This window comes from Mandrillus leucophaeus, unplaced genomic scaffold, assembly GCF_000951045.1.
Source record: "Mandrillus leucophaeus isolate KB7577 unplaced genomic scaffold, Mleu.le_1.0 Scaffold554, whole genome shotgun sequence".
In the NCBI taxonomy this organism is placed as follows: Eukaryota; Metazoa; Chordata; class Mammalia; order Primates; family Cercopithecidae; genus Mandrillus; species Mandrillus leucophaeus.
In genome coordinates, this window is record NW_012105964.1 from 412,558 (window position 1) to 438,628 (window position 26,071).

Sequence of the window (26,071 nt, forward strand, 5' to 3'; positions counted from 1 at the left end):
ATGAATCCAAGCTCTGCTCCTGGTACTTAGGGGCAACTCATTTCACCTTATTTCAGGAGACAGATTCCTGCCTCCATAAGTGAGTTTCGAACCCCGCTTTGAGTGGAGGAACATAGTAAACATTGTGGCCTTTCTTTTAACTAGCATAGGTGTTAGGACTTCTTCTTTCAATTTTACAAGAGGCTGGAGCTCGTGAACCTGCTTAGCAGGTCCTATCCCCACTCAGACCCTTCTTGTCCTTCTACTTTTCCAGTTAACTGTGGTCACTATTCCAATGGAAGGGCCAAGTCCCAGGTCCCAAGTGTTTGCAACCTTAGAGTTTGGGGCTGGGGTGAAAGGGGGAATCCTGACCATGCTCTACGCCTATATTCAGCCTTGACTCTACTTTTTAGTTCTAGTAACTCCAGGACTTTACACCACCTGCTGGTCACCTCATCTGAATCTTCAGTGCATATTTCAAATTCAGAACATCAGTCTGTGGGTCAGCCTCCATCCAAACAATGAAGCTCAAACCTGCATATTTTGTCTTCTTCCTCTCCCTTGGCCTCTACAGCCAGTCAGCAAATCCTGAAGAGCCAGCAAATCCAGAAGAGCCCGCTTCCTCCAGCACCACCCTGACTTCTTCACAGTCACTACCAGGTCAGACTCTCGTGACAGATAGCTCCTGGCCTGCTCTTCTGCCTCTAGATTCAATCTTGTTCTCTCTCTCTGTTTATCTCTGATCAGCTTTACCATTTTCTTTTTATATAGCTACTATTATTCGTGCCCTGTTACCTTTCCTCAATTGCAAAGTACTCAGTTGTAGACTCCAAGCCTGATTTATATTTGTCTTCCTCATAATACTTAGTACCATGGAAGTGCGACTCAATACTTCAGTGACTAAAGGAATGATCCAATAACAAAGTCTGAGGAGCCTTTCTTACCTCTCTGATGTGGAGCTCACAGTTAGATATTATTTTATTCTTCATTCTTTTATGCTTAGATTCACTATTACAATTCAGTTGTCTTATTCACTGTCATAGTAAAATAAGGCAAGAAAGAAGGCATCCATATTTTAAAAAAGGAAATAAAACTGTCTCTCATCAAAGACATGATTGTCTATGTAGAAAAAAATCCCAAAGAATCTACAAAAATCTCCTAGAACTAATAACCAATTTAGCAAGTTTTTGAGATATAAGATCAAGATATAAAAGTCAATCATATTCCTAGGAATAAATTACCAATTGGAATTCAAAATTTAAACGAGTAATACTATTTATAATAGCACCCTCAAAATGAAATATTTGTTTATAAATTTATTAAAATATGAGTAGTCTCCGTATACTAAAAACTAAAAAACATTGAAGAAAGAAATGAAAAAGAACCTAACTAAATAGAAAGGCATATCATTTTCATGGACTGCATGACTCAACATGGCTAAGATGTTAATTCCCCTCAATTTGACCAAAGGACTAAATATTATCCCAATTTATATCCTAGCAAAATCCTCTGTAGACAGCAACAACATGATTAAAAATGTATATGATAAGATAAAAGAACTCAGATATTCAAAACAATGTGAAAAAGAATAAAGTTGGAGGACTCATACTATCTGATTTCGAGATTTAATATAAAGCTACAGTAATCAAGGCAGTGTGGCATATGTTAAAAGGAGTGAAGCACATATAAATGAAACAGAATAGACAGTAAGTGGAACAGAATAGACAGGTCAGAAATAGCGTCACATAAGTACAATTAACTAATTTTTGACAAAGATGCAAAGGTAATTAAATGGAGAAAGGATTGTTTATTCAACAAATGGTGATGGGGCAAATGAAATAATTGTTCATATGTAAAAACATTGAACCTGGACACAAACCTCACATCTTATACAAATATTAATGAAAAGTGGATCATAGATCTAAATGTAAAATATGAAACCATAAAACTTCTTGAAAAAATGGGAGAAAATATGTGTGACTTTGGTCTTGACAAAGTTTTTAGATATGGCATAAAAAAGATGATCCATTAAAAAATTAAAAATTGGACTTTATAAAAATTTAAGACTTTTGTTCTGAGAAAGATACTATTAAGAGAATGACAAAACAAGTTACGTGCTGAAAGAAAATATCTGCAAAAATCCATTTAAAAATGGCCAAAGTACTGAACAGATACTTTACCAAAGAAGATATTTGATGGCAAATAAGCATATGAAAAAAAGTGCTCAACACCATTAGGAAAATATAAATTAAAACCATAATCAGATATGACTATATACTTGTTAGAAAGTGTAAGATAATAAACAAACACACAATACTAAGTACTGGCAAAGATACAGAGCAAATGGGATCTCATACATTGCTAGTTGATATGCAAAATGGTACAACCCACTTTAAAAAACAGTTTAAAGGTTTCTTACAAAGTTCAACAATCTATACCATGTGACTCGGCTATTTCATTCCTAAATATTTACCAAAGTGAATTAAAAACTTACATTCACACACAAAAAAACTGCATATAAATATTTATAGCAGTTTTATTCACAAACACCAGAGGTTGAAAGTCCCCCAGATGTCTGCCAACGGATGAATGGATTAACAAATTTGGGTACATTCATACAAAGGAATACTACTCGGCAATAAAAGAATTAAAGACATTTTGCTAAGCTAAGGACACCAAATTCAAAAGGCTACAATATTGTATGATTCCACTTACATGACATTCTAGAAAAGACAAACTACAGGGACAGAAAGCAGGTGTGTAGTTACCAGGATTTGGAGGTGGGGAGAGCTTGACTACAAAGTGGCAGCATGAGGGAATTTGAGAGATTATGGAACTGCTCTGAATGGGTAATAGCCTGACTTTGTGCACTTATTAAACCATACAACTGTAGAAACACAAAAAGTGAATTTCACTCTATGCAAATTAAAAAATATCTACCAGAATGTTGGAGGGACCCAAGATGAAATACAGACTGTGAGAAATGAATTTAACTGTATTACAGATTAATGGCATACCACACTGTAGGAGACGGGAGCAAAGGCCTGACAAATAATTTTGGAAAACAGTCTTTTGACTGGATATTGTAAAGCTAAGAACAACAATAACAAAAAAACTATACACAAACACGGTACTCTACCTGGCAAATTTGTTTTTCACAGGGTTATGAGTTAACAATTCTGAAACTATAGTTGAATACTAGGGTTGACAAATAAAAAATGTAGTAAGGAAGCCTTGAAGAGTAGACCCCAAAACTAAATAAAAGCAGAAGAAAACTGAAGATCTCTTGAAGCCAACATCCTTTCATTATTTAATTTCATTTTATCTACAAACGTTCTCACATTGCCAGAACATTGGTTTTGGTTTCTGTTTTTTGTTCGTTTTCTTTTCTAATCCAGCACATGCTTACTCAGTAGCTACTAAGATGCATCAAAAGCTAGTAAATGACTTTGAAGTTAATGATGCTCTTTCTCTCCAGAAGAATAACATTGAATACAGTTGGCCCATGGCTACTTTGAGCCGTTATAAGTGACTAATGCTTGGTCAGGCTAGTTCTGGTTTTAGTTTATCTTTATTCTTGAACCTCTACTTTGATCTTTTTATTATTCTTCATTTTTTGGTTTGTTGTGTCTCAAAAGTGAAGGTATTGTATGTATCTCATTGCGCAGTGACCAGCAGCGAAGTGGTGTCTGACTAGAGTGCCAGGCATTGTGCCTTCTCATGATGACTAGGAAATACCTGCAACAAGCAGTGGGCATTGCCCTTCTAAATGCAGAGGTCCTTTGGTGCGAATCCTGATTTTATTTGATATAAAAGGAAAGCTCCTTCCCATAAACACATGAAAGGGAGGAAAGGTGAAAAGATTGTCCTCTCATGATACAGTAAGGCACCAGATGAATATATTCATTAGGGCCTTAAGATAAAACCTAATTGAAGTTCTCTTGAAAATGAAATCAAAGCTACCCCTCCTTGGGCCAGGGTGAATTTTTACTACTGCAAATACGTTTTTTAATTGACTTCAGCATTTGTAATTAATCACTGCATGGCAACTATAGAATCCTATGAAATAAACTTACTTTATGCATTTGTGAATTAACCCATCCCAGAAAATTAAAGTAATTAATTCCATTTGGTTAAAATCACTACTGATACTTTATTCAAGTTGAATGACTTGACTGGTTCTAGGCAAGATTTAGATGACAGAATTTCATAGGCTAGAGCCCAATATTGATGGCAGAGTAGCTGGTGCTCTGAGAATTCTTTGGTTTGGCCCTAAAGAAGTCAATTTTCAACTTTAGTATCACCATATAATGAGAGTGAAAATCATTATGTAAAGTAGGTGCTTTCTACACTGCGGCTGGTTATGTTAGTCACAACTCCAATTACACCTAATTTTTGGACAGTATAATGCCAAACTGAACAACTGAGTAAAGCTTTGTATCTACTTTGAATCCATTAATTAGAATGTTTAGCATCTATAAGCACATGTCTCTGACTTTTGAAATGGAAAAGTACAACCTATTATAATATGTTTTTTCTTATTCACTTAATGGGTGAACATAAATACATTCGTTATTTTGCCTATACCTGAACTCAGGTTCTTTTTTTTTTTTTTTTTTAATGGAGATGGAGTCTCACTCTGTCACCCAGGCCACAGTGCAGTGGCACCATCTTGGCTCACTGCAATCTCTGTCTCCCAGGTTCAAGTGATTCTCCTGCCTCAGCCTCCTGAGTAGCTGGGATTACAGGTGTGCCCTACCACACCTGGCTAATTTTTGTATTTTTAATCGAAAAGGGGTTTTGCCATGTTGGCCGGGTTGGTTTCGAACTCATGACCTCAAGTGATCCACCCACCTTGGCCTCCCAAAATGCTGGGATTACAGGCATGAACCACTGCACCCTCTAGGTGCTTTTACACACCATCCATACACAGAAGCACAGGCAACCATTCTGAGTAGGCACTCTTGTGCCACGAGAGAGAAGGAGGTTGTGAGAGGTAAGGTAATGGGCCAGGGTCCCACACATCCAGAAGGTTGCAGAGAGGGGCAAGGAGTATGGTGTGATATTGAAGTGTGTGATCTTCCTCTGCCCCTTGCTGCTTTCACATGATCTGTCCATCTGAAGTGACCTGATTCTTAGCTATTCCCTAGAGAAACAAGTAGGCCTCGAAGGGCCCTGAGAACTGGAATAGGGTCCCTGCTGAGTTTGGCCATTTTTGGAGGCCTAGAGAAGGAGAAAAATAAAAGTTTCTGCTGCCTGAGCTAGTTCATGCACACCCCCTCCCAGCGCCTTCCTGTTTGTTCCATGTCCCCCCGCCCCACTGCACCCCCTCCCCTGTCACTTTCCACAGTCTCTCTCTGATTGACGCCACGGCAGTGGTGGGAGTTGGTGAACTGTCACTCATCTCAGTCAGAAACAACAGAGTAAGAAAATAGAGCAGAAGAAAATTAACAACTCACATTGGTTCAAAATTTATCAGAACTTATTTCATCCTGTTTTGCAGTTTTGAAAAGATGAGAAAATGAAGTTATTTGTGTGCTCTGCTGATTGCAGACAGGAAGAGCAATGTGGCTGGAAGAGATCATGTTCACAGCTTGTGGGGCGTGGGGTTAAGTGCTTGAGAAGGGGAATGGAAAGGAACACTAGGAAGAACTGAGGTGACATTGCCTAAAAAGGCTAAATCAATAGTGACTTTCAGCACAATTCAATGAACACACTGGAGCTGCTATGAGCAAGGAGCTAAGGACATAAACTTTAATAGACCATATATCAAAGGTGGATTATTCATTCATGCAATTCATATTTATTGAGTACTGTTCTAGGTGCTAAGGTTATAGCAGTGAACAAAACAGGCCAAGTTCCTGACTCATGAGGCTTACATCCTAGTGGGGGAGACCTATGGTAAACAAGTAAACAAAGAAATAACTTCAATGAATGATAGGTGCTATGAAAGCTTAAATGCCGGAGAAAGGCAAAGAAAAGGTGGTCAGAAACAGCTTCACAGAGGAGGTGCATTTGAGCGGGGACCTGGAGGAAGGGACAGAACCAGACTTGGAAATACCCTGGGGAAGAGAATTTCAGGCAGAGAGACAACATGACCCTGAGGTAGGGACAAGGTTGAGGAGCAGAAAGCAGGTGAGTCTGGTGGAGTTTGGTGTGTGAGGGGACAGCAGGACTAGATGAGATTAGAGAGACAGATAGAAGGCAGGTTGCTAGCGACCAGCTTAACCCCTCTCAGTCAGGACAGAGTAGATAGAAAAGATCCAAAAGCTGCTACAGACTCTGTGAAGAGTGAATAAAATGGAATTGTAAAACAGACAAGGGATCAACCTTTGCTGGAGGACTTTTAGAAGAGCACTGATACTCTGTGGATTAGGTTAGGTAACCTTCACTTGGAGCCAGGTCACACTCCCATGCTGGTGAGGGTTTTCGGGTTTGGAAAATAGGCATCGCCTTGTTGTACAACTCTATGTGCCTAAACTCCCTTTCCCTATGGAATACTTCAGTGATCTTGTCTCAGGCTCCCTACTTCCTGTCTGTACTCCTTTCCTTTTTAATGGTATTCTCTCCTGCCCCTTTGGTCCCAAGTACCTCCAGTTCTCAGGTTCTACCTCTTTTCTCTTCATCAGATTCTGCTGTGAGGAAAGTCAGAGTAACCAATTCTCACCAAAATGTAAGTGACCAACATGACAAGGTGCTGACTGGGGTGGGGAAAGAAAGACAAGACTGGCATTCCATCACTAGGATTCTCTGGATTAGGAAGAATGTGTCTTTGCATTTGCATCTGCTTGGAAAGGTTTTCTCACATGTTCTTACTCAAGATCCAGCTCCAAAATCCTCCTTTCCAAGGGGGCTTCCCTAGGAAGAGCTGGTGGCTTCTTCCACTGCTGTGCTCAGACCTCTCAGTTCTGCCCTTTTCATGGTTCTTTGTGTGTTGTCTGCAAATCTGTCTCTCCCACAAGCTTGAGTGCTTCTTGAGGATAGATTCCAGTCCCTAGTGTGATGCCAGGCCATGCAGACTGACTGACCAAGGAGCTGGGCAACGTCATAAGATCTGCATTTACTTTGACCATGATAGGCTATGGTTTTCACATTGAGAATTGAGGTAATACTTATTACAAGCCCCATTCCCCTCTACAGTCCTGTATTCACTATAAACTTCTATTTCTTCAATTTTATAAATATTGCTGTCTGAATTTATACCAATGTAAGATGCATTTGTTAACAAATTTCGTCTTTTAAAATGCAGATAATCCTAATAGAATTAAGCCTATTCATTTATACAACATGTATTGTATATCTTCTACTCTATTCTCTACACTGTCCCATCACTCACACCAAGACACTAATGGGCTTACAAAAAACTGCTCTTTTCTTCCATATATTGAATCAAGAGCTCCAAGTCGAGACTTGATAATTCTACTTTTAATAATCAATCTAAAAGAAAACTTCAGAAATGTGAAATTAGGTTTATGTACAAAAAAATGGATCATAGTAGTTATTTATAAGGTTGAAAGGAAGAAAACTATTCAATAGGAGACTCAAATTGTTTTATCAGTAAGATGTATTACTATTTGAAATTACATTTAAAAGAGCATTTTATTAAAACAAGAAAATGCTTGCATTACCATGTTAAATGAAAAAAAGCAAGATAAAAATTTGGTTTCAGTATGATCTTTAAAAATGCATAGATAAAAAAGCCTAAAAATAGTCACTAAAAATATAAGTAGTGGTGGTCATTCTAGGTGGTAAAATAGTGGTTGATTTTTAGTTCTTACATATTTATATTTTCTAAACTTTTTGTTCTGAGCACATATTGCTTTTATGATGAGAAAACGGAAGTTACTATACTGAGAAAATAGAACCACCTCCTCTTAGTTGCTAAGGTCAGCTATACAAAGGGAATGGGATGAGAGGGGACAGGACCACTTTATGGGTAAGACGAACCCTTGTGAAGATGGACACAGAGGGTTGGGCTGGCAGTCTGAGGGCTCTGGTCCCTGCGGTAATAACCAGAAAGACTGGATAGCAGGAGGTGGGAAGGCATAGAAGACATGTTTTGGAATGGCTTCATCTTGCCTAGGCTGAGCCTAAGATGGGACTGTGACTTCTCTGGGTTTGGACAAATGGAACGAGGCTCTTTTCCAAGACTGACTGCATGGCTCAGCAGGAGCCCCTCACTGGGCCTGCTTTTTACAGGTAGAGGGAGCTTCTAACCTCAGCAGGGTTCATATTTCTTTTGCCATTTTTTTAAGTTAAGTCTCAGTTAGAGGACTTTATCACCATCTAGCAATGTTAACTTGCCATTCATTACTAGGTGCTAAGCCTTCTAGGCTTGCCTAAAGTTTATAACTGAGCTCTCTTGAGCTTTGCTCCTGAATCTTAAGTACATCTCTTTTATAGCTGATACCTTCCTTCTTTTCATTTTCCCAAAACAGATACATGCAGCGTCAAAGCCATCAAGTTGTTTTGCATGAAGTAATTTCTGGACACTTTCCTTCTGCTTCTTCCTACTCCCAGAAAAGATTTTAAGTAAAACTGGAGAAAGGGAAGTAGAGTAATGGGAGGCTGGAATCAGCAGCAAGGACCTCTGACTCTGGGGCTGGATTCCACCTGTCACTTGCACCAGGACGTACCAGGATACACTGGGATGCTGGGATAGTTGCTTAACTTCCCCAAGTCCCAGTGTCTTCATGGATAAAATGTGCATACATTTAATGCTTGCTTTAACCTATTTATTTCACAAAAAGTCGTTGTGAGATAAAGCATGTGAAAAGGTTTGCAGAGCTTTAGATTCTTTACTTACATTAGTTATTACCATGATAATAACTATTGGAATTAATAGTTTCAGAAGCTGCTGCATAAGCTGAAACAAGTTGGGGATAGACAATTCATCATTTGTGTGCTGTCAAGGGGAAGAATAGCCCTTGGTTCCATGGACTGATGGACAGACTTTGTAGTAAAATCAAGTTATTCACACTGTTAAGAACTCAGTTGAAACATTTTGTGTATCCAGTTACGCAGTAAAGAAAAAAAACAGACTAAGAAATATTTTTAATAGAAGTGAAGACAAATGTTTTGTGAAAAAGAAAATTATTATTCAGTCATTGTGCTTTGAGACCTTCACTCAAATTCAGGCCAAAAAAAGATAGTAGGAAGTAATTTCGCTTTAAAATTGTCTTTAAACTCCAATATACACATGTTTTTTCAGGGGAAATCTCTTGCTACATCAACTATGCATGGTACTTAGGAAGAGCCATTATAATATAAAGCAAAGAATCCTAAATCTGGAAGTAGATAGGTGAATTTTGGTTCCATCTAACTGGAGGCCATGCACGTTGGTTAACCCAGGTCAGGCTCTAGTTGCACCTGTACCTGTTGTTTGGTACACAACTATGCATGGGATCACCTCCTTTTTTTTTTTTTTTTTTAAATGGAGTCCCTCTCTGTTGCCCAGGCTGGAGTGCAATGGTGCCATCTCAGCTCACTGCAACCTCCACCGCCAGGGTTCAAGCAATTCTCCTGTCTCAGCCTCCTGAGTAGCTGGGATTACCGGTGTGCACCACTACGTCCGGCTAATATTTTTGTATTTTTAGTAGAGATGGGGTTTCATCATGTTGCTCAAGCTGATCTTGAACTCCTGGCCTCACGATCCGATCCGCCCACCTCGGCCTCCCAAATTGCTGGGATTACAGGTGTGAGCCACCATGCCTGGCCCCCCTTTTCTGTTTTAAAAAGTCTCCCATTTTGGATAATAAATTATATGGTCACCCTCATCAAATCTAATTAATAGCTATGTGTCCTTGAGCCTTACACCAGAAGAAAAATAGAACTCTCTTCTGCAGGAAAGAAGAGAAAAATAGGTCAGAAGTAATTGTCTGGGCTCACCCCTTCCCCCACCTGCCCACTATGGTTAAAACTCCCCAGAGGGTAAAGAAAGAATAGAAATAACCAGAGAAGTCTGTGGGAATCTCAGACTGAGTACTTCTTCCTCAGGTCCTTGGATGCCTGGAATAATTCCAAGCCCTGGATGGAAGCTCCCCACTAGCACGGCTTGACCAGAAGGGCAACACAGCATGGTGACCAGGCTTCACTCTGGCAGCCTGGAAGTTTCCTACACTTTCTCCCACTTCCCCACACCATTTTGGGAAAAAGGAAAGAGAGGTTCCTGATAGAGAGTTTTACCTTTTAAATCAGAAGAGATGGAATTAGCTTTGAATGAAATATTTTAAGTGCCTTCTCACCAGCCATCAGCAAGAAATCGATTTTTTTTCCCCATATCTAAGTAGTAGAGGTAAATGTTATCCCATCTGTACTTGTATCTTCAGAGCTCGGCATAGGGTCAGGAGCAGGTAAATCCTCAACAAATGTTTGTTGAATGAAGCTTCAAATCATAAAACGGACAATAAAACTCTAGACTATTTTAGTATAATTCTACCAAAATATTAAAACATTTCCTGAAATAATATTCACAGTTATAGTTACCATAATAGGAGGAGGAAAAAACCAACAAAGGAATTTAGAGAATAATCTTTGTTGACTACTGAGCCTTCAACAGTGATTAGTTTCCTTGTGGTATAATTACAAGTTGGTCTCATATATTAAAAGGATTTAGCCTTCCTTCATGGTGTTATACACAGGCTACTGTCAGAGGTAAGCTAATGTGGACTGTAGTCTCTATTGATCTTACTCAGATAAGGAAATCCCAGCATCCCAATCCTTATCAGATAAGCAAAACACATTTTGAATAATTACATATCATTGTCTCATCTGTTCTGCAAAAGGAGAAAGGAAACCACTAGATTTATCACTAAAATAGCAAGTGTTATAGGAATGTAGATTCAGTTATTGAGAACCTGTTTATTTAGCTCTGGGCAGTTTGATGATAATTACATTAAAATTCCCCAAGACATTTTCGATGAAAACGCTGGTAGGCCAAAAGTTATGTTTACAAAGACAGCTTATGTGAAGGTTGGGAATAGACCCATTTCTTTCTCTAAGTGAACAGAAAAATAGTCTTTAGACTAACTTGTAAATATACTGTTTCTATATTTAGAGATACTAGATTCTGATAGCACTTAATATTGGTCTCAAAGGATTATGAAACACTAAGATTGTTGCATTTCTTAATATGTTCCCACCCACAACGCTTTTTCTTTACTTTTCTCTCTCTCTCTCTCTCTCTTTTTAATTATACTTTAAGTTCTAGGGTACATGTGCACAACGTGTGTAATGTTCCCCCGCCCTGTAACACTTTTTCTTTTCTTTCTTTTCTTTTCTTTTTTTTTAAAGTCAAACCACAATTTGCTCCTCCAAACACTACTAACTAGTGTAAAAAAAAAAGTTGAAAATCTTTGGAGAGATTTTGACCTTTTCTCTTAATGCTGCCTTGCCAAGCAATCATTATTTTACAAATGTAGAGAAGAACATATTCTAGAATGATCTTTAAATTTAATTTGGCTCATTTTGGAGAAAGTACTTTGGAAAGTTGGCTGCAGGCCTTTGTTGCTGTTCTGAAAAAAGAGAAAAGGCAGATTTTATTGGGTAGCTGTAGCCTTGGTGTAGCAAACCATTAACTCAAGGGAAATTGAGTTCTAATTGTTAGACAAAGAGAATGAAAATCTAGACTCAGACCCTCATTTTGGCTTTTCCATGCACTAAATGAATGAACTTGGACATTGATGGGCCAGAACAGCCACATTTCAACACCAAGATCTATCTATTAGCTGAGGCATTCTTAACTTGAATTTCACTGCCTCTCTATAAAAATAGAAAGAAAAAAACCTACAATTAAGACCAAGTTCAGTGATTCATTAAGTACACTTTCAATGTCAAGGACTGGTTCAATCATAGAGGATCAGATGCAGAACTGCTGGTGAAACCCAGCTTGCAGCTGGTTCATCTGGGACTTACACAGTTTTCATATACACTTACGCATAAAGGGCCCAATATATGTGGAGAGAAGAAGAGTTAGCAATGAAGGACACTTGTTTCTGTTTACATTCTATTTCAATTTGAGGCTTTCTGTGTATTTACCAAAAATCCATAATTTGATTAAAGATGTTTATAGAGAAGTGGTGACTAGGTCTGAGATCCCCCATGTCAAGGTACCCGAGGATTGGGCCACTTGCAAACAAGAATTATATAAACTCCCCAAGAAGGAGATTTTCTCATTAGGAAACCTAAAAGTTCAATAAGTTCTCTTCTGTGCAGTCAGTTATGGATGATTTATTGAGTAGCCTTTAGGTATCACTGTGTCAGGTTCTAAGGGTATACAGGCAGAGAGGACAAGTAAATAAGCATTCTGTGACATGGTGAGTATATAACAGAGCTAAGTAGGGGGTAGGATGGGAGCAGAGAAGTGGGTGAGAAACTCTGCTTGATGGTATTTGAAAGAGGCTTCCCAGGAAGAAAGGATGTGAGCTAAGACCTGAGTAGAGAGAAGGTGTTCACTAGGAGAAAAAGTGGAGACGTCAGAAATAAATTTGAATAGACAGCCATATCTAAACAAGAAGGTACATTATATATACATTGTGGGGACCGTTGTACAGATGAACCAATGGGTCAGAGTAGAGCTAGGGATCCTGAAACAAAGCTAGAAAAATCTATTAGAACTAGAGTGATAAGGGCTTGAATGTCCTGTTTAATTTGAAATGTAATCTGTAGGTGATGGAAAGCTATCAGAGAATTTAAGCAAGGATAAAGTGTCATCCAATTTGCATTTCAGAAAGATACTGACAGCAGTGTGGAGGATGGATTGGAGGAGGCTGTGATTGGAAGAAGGGAGATTAGGAGGCGATTTCAGTCATCGAAAGAAAGAAGTATCAGAGTCTAAACTAGAGCAGCTGCCTTTGATTGACAAGGGCTCTTTCTTTCTAATGAACCTGAGGCACAGTGGTGGTTACCTTTGCAGGCTGCAAGGTTTTACAGGCTCTAAACACATTGCCTGTGCACTTAGCAAATTAAGGAATACCACTCCTGGAAATATCCTCAGGAAATTTAGACATTTTAAAGCATTAACATCAAACTTTTGTAATCTTTTCTTCTGCTTTCTGTATCACTGACAGATATCTTACTTTCCCCCCTAGGAAGTGTTGAAAACAAATGAAAAGCTCACATTTGGAAATCACATGGAAAACTAATTGTGGATTCATCTCAACTCTCAGGTGTTTAGAACTGCGGCCACCATAAAGAGGACCCCCTTATGTGGAAGGCGTGCGAGGGGGTGGTATGGCCTCGGTGGGGTGTGCAGAAGAACTAACAATGCTGGTAACTGAACTAGACGGTGGTGGTCAAAAGCCCAAAGGAAGAGTTATGGTGGAGAAGGTGGTGCAGTAATTTTTACTGCTTCTGAACTGGATGATTTCAGCTGTTTTACAATTGAATGATTTCTATTTTTCTGCTTTTAGTGATGGAAAATTCTAGTGATAAAACCTGCCCACCTCTTAAGTTTTACTTTGTGGTCTACCCTTTCAAGGCAGATTCAGTTCATCAAGAATGGCTTCCAGCTGCATTAGAAGGGTGTGTTCAGTATCCTGTTCAGTGTGAGTTTCCATCTCTAAGCAATTTGGTCATCTCTTTCTGGCAGCTCTGATCTCATAGGCTGTGTTGTCAAGACTCAGGCCGGCCACACAGATCTTCCTCTGAATAACTTTGCCATGTCCTGTAGATGCCAGCTGCTTGCACTGTAATTTAGTTTCCCCAGTTCATATTTAGGAAGACTAAAAACTCTCTAAAGAGAACACCCTGTCTTAGGCATTTCTAGCACATATTTGGTGAGAAAGCTACTGTATGGGTTCGCTGGAAACCCACAAATGGCCCAGACTTGATGTCACACATACCCCGGCCTTTCCCCAACACCTCTTTATGACACTACCATCTGCACCCTGGAATGAAAAACTGTTTTTATTGTTTCTAGAAAGAACATTTTCCACAATTTTTGTGGGTGGCCTTTCCATACAGCACACCTAACATGACTGAAACACCAGAGCGCGGCTCCTTGGGAACAAGCAGCCCCTGGAAGATTCTTGTATTTATTAGGATGAGGAGAAAAGGCAGGCTGCTGGTGTATCTTTTATATCCAATAAAATAATCATAAATGTAAGCTAAGCAAAAAATCAGTTGCCCAAATGTTGCCCCAAACACCGGCTAAGGCAATGTGAATGGAAGAGGGAGGCATTAAAGAGAGAGAGCTTGGTGGGTAGGAGATTGATGGGAGAAAAAAAGCAATGAGAGAACACATCTGGGTAGCCAATCATGGCAGAACACAACTGGGTGGCCATTGTGGCTGCTCAGTCCTGAAACAGATTGTCCTGTTCCTCAGTGCTAGGGGACAGTCGTCTCCAAAATGGGATATGCCCCAGGAGACAACCCACTATGGTGTGGGAAGAAAATATTTGTAGCACTCATGTTTGCATCTCGAATCCCTTCTTTTAAAAATTTCTACTTTCTGTTATTTTTTTAATTAGTATAGTATTGTGTGTGTGTGTGTGTCTGTGTGTATTTTTTTTTTACTGTAAGTTCTGGGATACATGTGCAGAATGTGCAGCTTTGTTACATAGATATACACGTGCCATGGTGGTTTGCTGCACCTATCAACCCATCATCTATGTTTTAAGCCCCACATGCATTAGGTATTTGTCCTAATGCTCTCCCTCCCCTTTCCCTACCACCCCCTGACAGGCCCCAGTGTGTGTTATTCCCCTCTTTGTGTCCATGTGTTCTCATTGTTTAACTCTCACTTATGAGTGAGAACATGTGGTGTTTGGTTTTCTGTTTCTGTGTGAATTTTCTGAGGATAACGGTTTCCAGCCTCATCCATGTCCCTGCAAAAGGACATGAACTTTATAGTTACTATAATATGATACATGTATATATTTTTTAAATAAATATTTGTTCATTGGAGGTGCCTGGTTTTCCTGATTAAGGCATACAATGAAAGCAATTTGAAAATATCTACTATAGTACAAACCATCCATACACTAAAGCTCTTATTTCCAAAGAACTTACATTCTAATTAGGGAGCTGACTAAATATGTTTATGTAAACAATCAATTATTAGTTGTTTTTCGCCAGATATACACACACAATGAGTGTGGTAATGGTTCTTAATGATCATGACAGATGTGGCAAAAAGAATGAGTAGAATGGCTATAACGAACAAAGAAGCTCCATTTACCCTGTAAAAGGATGGGTCCCTGTCAGCTGAGGTTGTAATTCTTGTGTGGGAGGGCTCTTAATACACCAAATTAAAGTAATTTTTAATGTCTCTATGAAAGGAAATGGGAAGGAAACATATGCATCTTCACATAGGCTGTGAGTCAAGCTGTTATAGTTTCCCAGGAGGCAGGGAGCACTGTTCCATAGCATAGGAGAAATGCATTGAAAACTTCAATAATTCCATTTCTTCAGTAAGACAGCTTAATTTCCCACATGAGCCATTCCTGAGGTCTTTCTTCCAGTTAGTATTAACTAAATGTGCAGACGGTTCAGACATCTGCAAAATAAAGAGATTCAAATCTGCATGGTAGGTATCCAGGTACTCACAGTAATGTTCTTTCTATAGAGAACTTGGGCCAAGTACTTTACATATATTACCCCATTTACTCCTGATAAACAACACATGTAAGTTGCTGTCTCCCCCATTTTTTAGAGGAGAACACACTGAATCATAGAGAAGTTCAGTGGCTGATTCAAAGTCTCTTAGCTAGTGAGTTTTGAAGTGGGGATTTTACATAACTCTGCCTTACTCATGATGTCATGAAGTTCTCAAATACTTTATAAAAGAAGGCCTCGCTCTGATTACCCTGTGCAGTTTCTGGTAGCTAAGTGTGTTCTCTTGCTTCAAGGAAGAGTGGCAATTACTACTCCTCAGTCCAACATTTTTACATGTACACATCAATTGTAAATACCACAGCAGGAGCCAGCAGCCAGTCCAAATGTTTTATGATTCTTACCATATGTGTTTGATTGTGTCATTACGTTGCCTGTCCTAATTAAGAAGAAACACATCTGAACTGAAGTCACTGGTTATGTGAATGCCAGAGCCACTAAAATAAAATCCTCATGAAGCTCAGATTTCCCAGCCCCAGCATGGCTTGTATAACTTCTTGAGTGATTCCATGACTGTGGTCCACCCCTAGTTTTAGAATAATTAATTGTCATTGGAAATGTTGAAAATGAATATTACTGCCAAATATATACCTAGGCAGAGAAAGCTAACCCAGAAAATTTGAGGCAGTAGGAGCACCATGCTTTATTACATAGTGTATTTGTCAGAAAGATGTAAGCCCTCTACAATGTTCTCGGTCTGGTAATTGGTAGAAGAGGATGGAGTCACTGGAGGCAGAAAGGAATAAGTTGAATTATTGAATGATTTATCTGGCTGACTGATAATGGTATGTCGTGATTGAGCTCTTTGGTAAATGAGGCCACATATAAGCAGAACTTGGTAAGAAATGCTTCGTACGGATTGAAAAGATGCATTTTAAGTATAGAAGGATGAAAGTGGCTGCCCTGTTGGATGTTAATATTTTGCATTTTAACTTTATAGTTTTTAAATTAAAAATGGAAACAAAATGTTGTTTCTATTTTCTTTTTAGAACTTGCATAGTCTATATGTTAAAACAGATTTATCTGAACTAGCTCTACCTACCTTCAAATAGCAAGGTTAGTGCTAGCTATGCATAAAAAAACCATTTGGGGTCAGTCAACCCATTAGGATGATCAAAGGTGACTTCAGAGAAGAAAAACAAACAAGTCCTGTCCAAACAGGAGTGTTCTTAAGCCTTTCAGAGTCAGCTAAAACAAGGTTTACACAGCCAGATGGTTTTATAGAACCTTTTGGGGTCACTGTATTGTTTAATGTTCTTATTACCAGTCACCATTACGTTGTTTCAACTTCTAAACTTCTTTGAAGTAATAATGTAGTTTGGTCTGACTATCTTTTAGAAGCACCAATCTTGGGCAGGACTGAGTAGGTATTTTCTACATATGGTAACAAGGTATGAAATAGGAAGGAAGGTGGCTGCTTTTCCTGTGCACTGGAGGAATCTGTCTCTTCACAGTCATAAGTCCGTCCCTTTATGGTTGGTCTCTTAGATGTTCTGCACATACCATTTTCAGAATACATATTTAAATCCAAAGACAGCGAGCTTCCCAGAATGAAGCATTCTGTTTTGGAAAGGTTCACTATAAATCCAGAATCCATTGTTTCCTTAGAGGAGGAAAAATAAATAAATAAATAAAATTTGCAGCACTAGCTTCCTTTTGAAAACAGTACGTTGGAAACAATGGCCTTCACAAATAACAACGTCTGATTTTGAGACTGCACATTACAACACAGCTGAAAATTTATTGATTAAGTACACAAAAAGAAGAACAAGCCTTTTGTTTCAATCAATGAAAACTGTACTATGTATGGTGAGCACTTGTCTGGAAAAATGATCACAACACTCTTGGGATTAAAGAACACACGTCTACTAGTTCCATATTTTGACCAAAGAAACTTAAGAAAATTAATTTAGGGAAGTTCTACTTCATGTCTAAAGGTTATATGAAACAGAATGCACAATACCAAGAAGAGCTTGCATTTTAGAAGTTCACAAATCACCATCTCTGGTTATTTAAGAATATTTCCACGTTTGCAATGAGCTGCTTTCAATAACACTAGATGATTGACACATTAATCATTACATTCATTTATATCCTGGACCATTTCCAAGTTTGCATTGAACACTGGAGCAAGAACTCCTACTACATTCTTTCTCTGAATTGAAGAGAGAAGAATAAAGCTGGTAAACAAAAATATGCAAAGACTGGAAATTAATCGGCACTTACAAGGACAAGTGCAGCAACTGTGCTTGGGGACATGTGCTGAGGGTAACATGAAGGCTGAACAGCTTAACTTCATCTATATGGGGCAAACATGTTGAACTTCTCTATGTGATTTGGCCTTAAACATTCTTTTTTTTTTTTTTCTTTTATCCCCACAGAGCTTGTCTTCACTATGTTCAATTAAGATAGGGAGTTGACAAATGGTTGTGGTGGCAGCTGCCTCCCTTGCACAAGTCAGCTGAGGAAAAGATCCCTGTTCACCTCTGCTCTGCCCAGAGTCAACACTGTGTGATAGCTCTCAGGATGAAACACCTCCGGGGCTTTTCATTTCTATCTTAGCCCAACTTCCCCCGCCACTTCTGGTCCCTACCTTTGAAAATAGACTTCACTCTTGTGGGCCCATTTTTAGAACATGGCAGAATCAACACTTGATTTATTCCAGCTCCCTCAGTACTGCTGAGCTCCATTCTAGGATATTCTAGGGGAGATGGTGAAGCTAATACAAATGGAGCTTGTATTTCCAGGTTTCTCTTCTCCAGCATAAGCCAAATCCTGTCTCTGTAAGACAACTGTGCATTTGCATAGCACTATCTCGTTTGAACCCACTATATTCATTATTCTCATTTCAAGTGGGCAGGGTACATATTGTTCTCATTTAATGGTGTCTAATTAACACTCCAATAGTTAACTGACTTTGTAGAGAAGAAATGGAAGGACAGAGCCAGGTCCCGAACACAGGTCATCTAATTCCAGCACTTGGGGTCTCTCCCTAACCCATGGTGTTTCTCTCAGCTGGCAAAAGAAACTTATTAAAGGTATAAAAAAAGGCTTTTATCTTTAGCATCTTCTTCCTGGTGCTGCTGTGGTAACCATTTTCAGCTTGGCAATTTAAGACAGGTTCCAATTTGTGCAGATGAATAGATTAATCACGTATTCCTTAACTAGATTTAGCTATTTCGTTTTGAACATCCTGTCTTCCACCCTCCCTAGAAAGAGAGAATGGAGGAAGAAGACCTTGCCACTTAACCTGTCATATATTGGCTGATATTATTTAATTTATAAGCATTTATTAACACAGAATATGTGTTCACTGATGTGCCATGCAAGAATAGTAGCATAGGAAGCAGGACTCTCATGTTGAAAAAGGCTGCCCTATAGGTTGTCAGACAGAAATCTTGACTTGAAATAATTATTATAAGAAGCAGCACAGGAAGGAATAAAAAGCTGAGGGGTGCACGTGGTTGCTAGGGGTTGGATTAGTAAGAGAAGGGTACACAGAAGAAGTGGGACCTGGCAGGTGGCATTTCAGCAGCAACTAGCGGGGAAGGAGGGCATCCTGAAGAGAGGGTGTGACTAGAGAAGATGCAGAAGGGTGATGAGTGGGATGTGTTTGCTCTGAGGAATGGACATACCTAAGGGGTAAAAACTCCAAGGAGATCATCAAGTAATGCCTCCTTACAAACAAGTTCAGTCATGTTCGTCCGGATGAGTGCCATCTCCTTTAAGGAAGTCTCCTGGGAAGACAAGTTCCCACCATCCTGCCTGGTGCAAGTCTGTTCTGGAGCCCCTCTTAGAGGGGATGATCCTCCAACTCCAATGTGATCTGCTGTTTCCCAAACCTCTGATAGAAGCACAGAAAAACTCCAGGCGTAAATGGCTTCGGTAGTAAATTCTAACAAATACTGGAGAGAAAAATAACACCCATCCCACACAAACTCCCAGAAAACAGAAAAACAGAGAAAACTTCCACTTTATCTTATGAGATCAACAAAACGTTGATATTAATACTAGATAAAGAAACTATGAGAAAGTAAAGTTACTGACCAATCTCACTAATGAGCATAGATGCCAAAATTCAAAGCAAAATATTAGCAAATTAAGTTCAGCAAAATATGAAAAGGATATTTCATGACCCAGTTGGATTTACATCAGGAATGTAAGGATGGTTTGAAGTTAGATAATATAAGGGGGAAAAAAGTTCTTTGATCATTCCAATAGTTGCCACAAAATTATTTGATTATATTAACATTCATACATCACAAAAAACATCTTAGTAAACTAGGAATAGAAGGGATTTTTCCTAATCTGATAAGGGTATTTCAAAAATTCTACACCACATGTTATACTTGATGGTGAAATATTAAAAGCTTTCTCTTTGAGATCGGGAACAAGAAAAAGATGCTTATTATTATCATTATATTCAATGTTGTATTGACTGAAACAGTACAGTAAGGCTAGGAGTAGAAAGCATAAGCATCAGAAATTAGTAAGTGATTGATAAACTTGAACCCAGAAATAGGAGAGAGTTATTCTGAAACAAGAGACTACTGAGTCAGTTTGCCTTGAAATCTCTCTTTTACAATAGGACACAAATTCTAGCCAGATTTTTAAAAATGTTTTGGGAGGAATAATTTATTCATTCCTTCGTCAAATACTTGTTGAGTGCCTGTCAGATACTGCTCTAACCCCTGAGGATACAGCAGTGAATAAGGGAGAGGTGTTTTTCCTACTGGATAGAGAGACTGACAATAAAAAAGGAATCAGAAACATACACCATAGAATTTCAAATGATGTTACAGCAATTGGTGGCAGGGGTGGGAGCAGGGGTAGCAGAATGGCTGGAGAGGACAGACCTCAGACGGTGGATTGGAAGTCCTCTCTTAGGAGGTGTCTGTGAGTGGGGCCCGAATGAGAAATCTTGCTTTATACCGAGAACACTTCAATTCTTTTCTCCAAGCTAATCGATGTATTTCTTACGAGAGTGGTGGGTGTAGCCCTTAATAACAAAACACCTATTTTTGTTTCTAGAGATCAAAACATTTCTTCTTTTAACGATCCATAAGTTTTTGGGCATCTGCAAACTACAGAGGTTGAAATACTAGTTAATAATGATGATCTCTGTGGAGCTCTTTTTCTCCCACGTGCCATCACTCTGCCCCTCCTCTGTGCCATCTAAGTCACATGACTTTTTGAAACAGGTAAATATAGCTGGGGCTGCTCTACTTTCAGGGAGATGTGAAGTACAAATGTTTGCCTGGTCAATGTCTCAAGCAGGTCTGGAACCCGGTTCTGTTAGAATCATCTTTCTACAGCCGGGCGCGGTGGCTCAAGCCTGTAATCCCAGTACTTTGGGAGGCCGAGACGGGTGGATCACGAGGTCAGGAGATCGAGACCATCCTGGCTAACATGGTGAAACCCCGTCTCTACTAAAAAAATACAAAAAACTAGCCGGGCGAGGTGGCGGGCGCCTGTAGTCCCAGCTACTCGGGAGGCTGAGGCAGGAGAATGGCGTGAACCCGGGAGGTGGAGCTTGCAGTGAGCTGAGATCTGGCCACTGCACTCCAGCCTGGGCGACAGAGCGAGACTCTGTCTCAAAAAAAAAAAAAAGAATCATCTTTCTACTTCGTTTTATTTTCCCCATAGGTGGTAGGCTATGCTGCTTGGAATCCTTGTCCTCTGGCCCACAATTCTCCCTCCCACATCCTGTAGAGGTATCAAACCCAGGAAAAAGCAATTTCAAAGACAGCTCCTCAGTGGAGATAAATAAATGAAGCACTTTCCTCAAATTAGGGAAGTTCTTTTAGCTCTCTTCAAGCAGCACAATTTGTTGCCAAAGAGTCACCCTTTTCTGAGTTCTGCTACGTTGTCTAAAATAACAAAACGAAAGGACCATAAAACAAAAGGAAAAATTTTAACAATGGGCCAGTGGGGCAAATGAAAATATTGATTAAGTACCCTTATACCGTATTAGGAATTTATCAAGTTTTAGTTAATCTCGGATATAGATATAATTATCTTTATTTTGTAGATGAGGAAACAGGTTCAGAGAGTTAAAGTTAAGTATCTTGCCCAAGGCTACTCCAGTAGAAAATGACAGGGCTGAAATTTCAACCTGGGTATTCAAATTCCAGAAACTTTCTTGCCACTCCACCACATTACATCGTTGACCTTCAGGGACTGCTGTCACAGAATGGCTATTCCCATTATCTGTATCTCTTAAATACCCCTCCCCTGGAGCATATCCCTGTCCTACTCCCTAACAGATGAGTATCAGAAACCAAACCATACATCTAAACTGGAGGTCTGACTTAATGACACTCCCCAGCTTTAGACATTTGCAGATTGCTCTTGTTCTGGGAACACTCGCAACTGGGAAGAGTGGGGAAAGTGTATTCAATCACTGTAGAAAGAATCCACAAAGAAAGGCCCGGTGTGGTGGCTCACACTTGTAATCCCAGCACTTTAGGAGGCTGAGGCAGGCGGATCTTGAGGTCAGGAGATCGAGACCATTCTGGTTAACACGGTGAAACCCCATCTCTACTGAAAATACAAAAAAAATTAGCTGGGCATGGTGGCAGGCGCTTGTAGTCCCTGCTACTTGGGAGACTGAGGCAGGAGAATGACATGAACCCGGGAGGCGGAGCTTGCAGTGAGCTGAGATCACGCCACTGCACTCCAGCCTGGGTGACAGAGCTAGATTCTGTCTCAAGAAAAAAGGAAGGAAGGAAAGAAGGAAGGAGGAAGGAAGGAGGGAAGGAGGGAGGGAGGGAGGGAAAGAAGGAAGGGAGGAAGGAAGGAAGGAAAGAAAGAATCCACAAAGAAAAGTCGAGTTTCTTAGCTGCCAAGGAAAAGAGTTCAAAGACTCTCCCTCCTTTTTTTAAGATTCTAAACTAATCAAATATGCCTTTGATATAAAACCTTTCATTTTATGGACATGTTGATCTGAAAAAGTCATGAGTATGCTGCCATAAAAAAGTGTAGTTTTTTTTTTTTTTCTAAGTCAAGGAATGCTTAGACTACTAAAAATTAGCCTCTTCTCTACACAACTGACACCCCAGCATTCCTGCCTCTCCATTCCCGCCTCTCCATTCCTGCCTGTGTACTTACAAATTCTGCCCCTGGTCTATCCCTTGGACCTGGGGTGGGTGAGAGGCACACTGCTAGTAACAATCTCTACCAGAGGCTTCTGATCTCAGCTAGAGTTGCTTTCATATGTTTGAAGAAAGCCCTTTCATTTCCAGACAGAAAAAATATGCAAGTGCCCAGTTTCCCTTTGTATTATTATTGTTGTCTTTGCCTAAACTCCACTTGGCAAGATGGTATGTAGTTTGTCCAAAAAGGATATGTCTGTGTAAGCAGGGATCAACGCGCCTTTTTCATAAATATTTTCAGCTTTGCAAGATATATGGTCTCTGTCACAACTATTCAACTTTGCCATTATAGCAAGAAGGCCATAGACAATATGTAAATTAATGGGTGTGGCTATATTCCAATAAAGCTTTATTTACAAAAGGAAGTGGTGGGCTGTATTGGTACAAGTGGCTATAGTTTGCAAACCACTAGTTATAGAATAACCATTCCCACAAGTGCATAAGTAAGTGGTCCCCACTACCTGGTACTCAGATCAACAGTATCAGCATTATCTGAGAAAACTGTTCAAAATGCAAATTATCAAACCTTGGCATGTATCTAAATCACCTGGCAGGCTTGTTAAACACAGAATGCTGGGCATCAATCCCAGTATTTCTGATTCAGTAGGTCTGGGTGGAGGTCTGACAATTTGCCTTTCTCACAGGCTCCCAGATGATAGGGATGCTGCAGCCAGGACCACACTTGGAGAATCACTGCCATAAACAGATCTCTTCCTGTACATGGGATCTCGGGTGGCAGGCATGTGGTCATAAGAATGCAGTATTGGCAGGAGCTGGTTTAGGAGCAGCAGTTGGGAGATTCAGACTTGCTTGTTCCTCTAATTGACTTCTTGCTGGGGTAAGAGTAGGACAGCCAAGGAGGCAAAAGGAGCCAAGGTCATGGCAAGGTGAGGAGCTTCTGAAGCTGTTGTTACCAGGAAGCTCTTCAGAGAGAAAAATTTCCAGAGAATTGGATTGTCCCTTTCACTGCAGCTGCAAATGGCCTGGGCTGGCTGCATTTGTTTCTGTCCAGGCATGGGAGAGGACAGGGGAATTCTCTGAGCCAAGTGAGAAGGACACAGGGAAAATTTACAAAGACCTTGCTTGTTATGAGAAGCTGCAGCACCACCAGACCCCACTACTTTGCTGTGATCATATACTGTCAGAATTGACTTACTAGACATGTGGCTGTGGAACTGGAGGCTTCAATGAAACATCTGGTGGGAGGAAACCTACCAAAACACCTCTACTATCACAGCCCAGTCTCTCTTACCTGCCAATACTTCCAACTCCCTGAGACTAGGAGAGCTGAGATTCTTTAATCATTAAATGCCCCTGATGTGAAAGGACACACTTGTCAAAGCTGGAGGTTGGTGTGCAAAGAGCTTGGATACTAAGCCCTCAACTGTTGTGGGCTTCTCAAGAGATTTGCTGTGCAGCTGGTGAACAGATGCTGCGGAGAGTTGGAACTGTGAGTGGAGCTGCCCACAGGATGTGATGGGCAAGTGAGGCATGCTCTTGCGTTTTCTGTTGTGAAGAATGTGAGCATAATTATTTCCATGGCCACTTGCTCAAATAGCATTTGAAAATTTACTTCGACTTCCCCTATCTTGGCCTTAGCAAGAAATAGACTATCATGCAACTCACACTTGTATCACAGGGATGCAGTCTTGGTTGGACCATACCAGAACTTCCCAAGAAGACAGGCTGAAGAGAATCAGCTCAAGGTCACAGAGTGTTGGGAAACATGGTGTTAGAATATTATTAGGACGTCTAAGGACCGGACTGGGAGAAGAAACACCGTCCTTGCTATACTGCTCTTTGCTCTTTGCTCTGTGTGACCCTTTGCTCCTTGAAAGGGCTCTCACAGTCCCAGCTCAGAGCCTTCCTGAACCTTCCAGGAACTCTGAACCTAATTTCAGTCCTCGTTCCTGTGTAAAGACCTCACTCCAATCCTATTTTAGAAGCATTTTTTTTTAATAGGATTAGCTCCAGATACAAGGTTCTACTTCCTTTGATTTTTGCTGGGTCTGCAGGGTTCTGGCACTGGTTACCATATCATATGTATTTCAGTTAACAGTTGCCAGGAGATCCGTGATGCCTCCCTTGGTCTTCATAAACAAGTTGACCAGACTTTTCCCAAGTATAGATAACAGAGTGACACCTTGACTATAAGATATTTACGTCTTTTCTACAGAAATGAAACCCAGTATAAATAGCACCGATATGTTTTTTAAATTAACAAATGGAACCTGAACTTAGAGAAGAATTTTTAAAAGTACGATAACAAATATGTGGTGAATTTTCTTTACCATTTAATTTAGTCTTCACTTTATTCTTCACTAAGAAAAATATCTCTTTTCTTCTATAATGGTTTGAATTTTTTTAAAAAAGTCCATATCCTGCACACATCTCCAAGAGTGCCTGCTTGTTCACACCATTTTCAACATTCAGAGTTGCTTGGTCTAAAACACTGATTCACCCTAATGGCTTCAAGATTGCCCCTGCTTGTTAAATATGTTTATATTGTTAACAATGAAAAATCTGTATTTTTCTTCTTACATTGGTGAATCTGTATCTGTCTAGTAATTGTCCTTTCCATTTTAATTTTTGAATCTACTAAAAATGAGAATCAATCTTGAAAATCAATCACTGTAACTTAACAATAAGGAAATGGCTAAAGACATTACACTACAGCTATATAATGGAATACATGCAGCCACCAAAAATGTTTTAAAATTATACTAATGGGAAATGCCACTGGATTAAAAGATAGGACTGTACATTTTTATCTGAGAACATGAAACCCCATTAAATCTCGTGCATCACTCTCTATTCGCTCTTGATCTCTATTCTATCCCTAGGCCAATTCTAACCTTTAGGCTTGTCTCTCTGTCCAGCTCTGTACTCATTCCCTAAGGTTCAATCACAACATTCAGCTCCCTGACTTGGCCTCAGGCAATCCATACACCACAGGGGTGGTCATTCTTTGTTTTTTTCTGGCCCGGGGCTGCTTCAGCACTCACCCAGCTCCACACCCTTTTGACTCCTGGGACCTCATACCTGTGTCAATCACCCCTGGTCACATCTGTCCTGACCCAGCCAATCTTCTAGAACACATAGTACTTTTCAATTTGAAGAAGAAAATTTGTAAGTCTACAGAGATTGTAGAGTAGCATACTGGCTTTCGAAAGGAAGGAAGGAAGGAAGGAAGGAAGGAAGGAAGGAAGGAAGGAAGGAAGGAAGGAAGGAAAAGAAAGAGAAAGGAAGGAAGGAAGGAAGGAAAGAAGGAAGGAAGGAAGGAAAAGAAAGAGAAAGGAAGGAAGGAAGGAAGGAAAAGAAAGAGG

General features: G+C 39.8%; 1 protein-coding gene across 5 annotated transcripts in view; it reads right to left on the reverse strand.

Annotated features, from left to right (window-relative positions):
• Positions 1-26,071, reverse strand: part of KCNAB1 (potassium channel, voltage gated subfamily A regulatory beta subunit 1) — a 434,134-nt gene that overhangs the window by 126,748 nt on the left and 281,315 nt on the right. The gene's annotated exons all lie outside the window — the stretch shown is intronic.